This window comes from Gnatocerus cornutus, unplaced genomic scaffold (assembly GCF_029298725.1).
Source record: "Gnatocerus cornutus isolate USDA-ARS CGAHR unplaced genomic scaffold, icGnaCorn1.1 ctg00000038.1, whole genome shotgun sequence".
Taxonomy (NCBI): domain Eukaryota; kingdom Metazoa; phylum Arthropoda; class Insecta; order Coleoptera; family Tenebrionidae; genus Gnatocerus; species Gnatocerus cornutus.
The window spans coordinates 227,347-230,569 of record NW_028275387.1 but is presented as its reverse complement, the minus strand read 5'-3'; positions in this window follow the sequence as shown (position 1 = coordinate 230,569).

Below are 3,223 nucleotides of genomic sequence, written 5' to 3'. Positions count from 1 at the left end.
GAATTCTGCACGAAATCATCAAAATTCTAAGAGAAAACCGCATATTTCGATGCAAAGCGACGATTTCTCGCTGATTTTCGTTGTTTTCTATCTTGAATTCGCAAAGAAGAGCACGGAATCTACAAAATCATGACTTTTTACCAAGATTCAACGCCTGAATTGCAAGAAAACAGCAGAATTCTGCACGAAATCATCAAAATTCTTACAGAAAACCGCATATTTCGTTGCAAAACCACGATTTCTCGCCGATTTTCGTTGTTTTCTATCTTGAATTCGCCAAGAAGAGCACGAAATCTACAAAATCATGACTTTTTACCAAGATTCAACGGCTGAATTGCAAGAAAACAGCAGAATTCTGCACGAAATTATCAAAATTCTTACAGAAAACCGCATATTTCGATGCAAAACGACGATTTCTCGCCGATTTTCGTTGTTTTCTGGCTTGAATTCGCAAAGAAGAGCACGAAATCTACAAAATCATGACTTTTTACCAAGATTCAACGGCCGAATTGCAAGAAAACAGCAGAATTCTGCACGAAATCATCAAAATTCTTACAGAAAACTGCATTTTTCGATGCAAAACGACGATTTCTCGCCGATTTTCGTTGTTTTCTATCTTGAATTCGCAAAGAAGGGCACGAAATCTACAAAATCATGACTTTTTACCTAGATTCAACGGCTGAATTGCAAGAAAACAGCAGAATTCTGCACGAAATCATCAAAATTCTTACAGAAAACCGCATATTTCGATGCAAAACGATTATTTCTCGCCGATTTTCGTTGTTTTCTGGCTTGAATTCGCAAAGAAGAGCACGAAATCTACAAAATCATGACTTTTTACCTAGATTCAACGGCTGAATTGCAAGAAAACAGCAGAATTCTGCACGAAATCATCAAAATTCTTACAGAAAACCGCATATTTCGATGCAAAACGACGATTTCTCGCCGATTTTCGTTGTTTTCTGGCTTGAATTCGCAAAGAAGAGCACGAAATCTACAAAATCATGACTTTTTACCAAGATTCAACGGCTGAATTGCAAGAAAACAGCAGAATTCTGCACGAAATCATCAAAATTCTAACAGAAAACCGCATATTTCGTTGCAAAACCACGATTTCACGCCGATTTTCGTTGTTTTCTGGCATGAATTTGCAAAGAAGAGCACGAAATCTACAAAATCATGACTTTTTACCAAGATTCAACGGCTGAATTGCAAGAAAACAGCAGAATTCTGCACGAAATCATTAAAATTCTTTGAGAAAACCGCATATTTCGATGCAAAACGACGATTTCTCGCTGATTTTCGTTGTTTTCTATCTTGAATTCGCAAAGGAGAGCACGAAATCTACAAAATCATCACTTTTTACCAAGATTCAACGGCTGAATTGCAAGAAAACAGCAGAATTCTGCACGAAATCATCAAAATTCTTAGAGAAAACCGCATATTTCGATGCAAAACGACGATTTCTCGCCGATTTTCGTTGTTTTCTGGCTTGAATTCGCAAAGAAGAGCACGAAATCTACAAAATCATCACTTTTTACCAAGATTCAACGGCTGAATTGCAAGAAAACAGCAGAATTCTGCACGAAATCATCAAAATTCTAAGAGAAAACCGCATATTTCGATGCAAAGCGACGATTTCTCGCTGATTTTCGTTGTTTTCTATCTTGAATTCGCAAAGAAGAGCACGGAATCTACAAAATCATGACTTTTTACCAAGATTCAACGCCTGAATTGCAAGAAAACAGCAGAATTCTGCACGAAATCATCAAAATTCTTACAGAAAACCGCATATTTCGATGCAAAACGACGATTTCTCGCCGATTTTCGTTGTTTTCTGGCTTGAATTCGCAAAGAAGAGCACGAAATCTACAAAATCATCACTTTTTACCAAGATTCAACGGCTGAATTGCAAGAAAACAGCAGAATTCTGCACGAAATCATCAAAATTCTTAGAGAAAACCGCATATTTCGATGCAAAACGACGATTTCTCGCTGATTTTCGTTGTTTTCTATCTTGAATTCGCAAAGAAGAGCACGGAATCTACAAAATCATGACTTTTTACCAAGATTCAACGGCTGAATTGCAAGAAAACAGCAGAATTCTGCACGAAATCAGCAAAATTCTTACAGAAAACAGCATATTTCGTTGCAAAACCACGATTTCTCGCCGATTTTCGTTGTTTTCTGGCATGAATTTGCAAAGAAGGGCACGAAATCTACAAAATCATGACTTTTTACCAAGATTCAACGGCTAAATTGCAAGAAAACAGCAGAATTCTGCACGAAATCATCAAAATTCTTAGAGAAAACCGCATATTTCGATGCAAAACGACGATTTCTCGCTGATTTTCGTTGTTTTCTATCTTGAATTCGCAAAGGAGAGCACGAAATCTACAAAATCATCACTTTTTACCAAGATTCAACGGCTGAATTGCAAGAAAACAGCAGAATTCTGCACGAAATCATCAAAATTCTTACAGAAAACCGCATATTTCGATGCAAAACGACGATTTCTCGCCGATTTTCGTTGTTTTCTGGCTTGAATTCGCAAAGAAGAGCACGAAATCTACAAAATCATGACTTTTTACCAAGATTCAACGGCTGAATTGCAAGAAAACAGCAGAATTCTGCACGAAATCATCAAAATTCTTACAGAAAACCGCATATTTCGATGCAAAACGACGATTTCTCGCCGATTTTCGTTGTTTTCTGGCTTGAATTCGCAAAGAAGAGCACGAAATCTACAAAATCATGACTTTTTACCAAGATTCAACGGCTGAATTGCAAGAAAACAGCAGAACTCTGCACGAAATCATCAAAATTCTTAGAGAAAACTGCATATTTCGATGCAAAACAACGATTTCTCGCCGATTTTCGTTGTTTTCTATCTTGAATTCGCCAAGAAGAGCACGAAATCTACAAAATCATGACTTTTTACCTAGATTCAACAGCTGAATTGCAAGAGAACAGCAGAATTCTGCACGAAATCGTCAAAATTCTTAGAGAAAACCGCATATTTCGATGCAAAACGACGATTTCTCGCCGATTTTCGTTGTTTTCTGGCTTGAATTCGCAAAGAAGAGCACGAAATCTACAAAATTATCACTTTTTACCAAGATTCAACGGCTGAATTGCAAGAAAACAGCAGAATTCTGCACGAAATCCTCAAAATTCTTAGAGAAAACCGCATATTTCGATGCAAAACGACGATTTCTCGCCG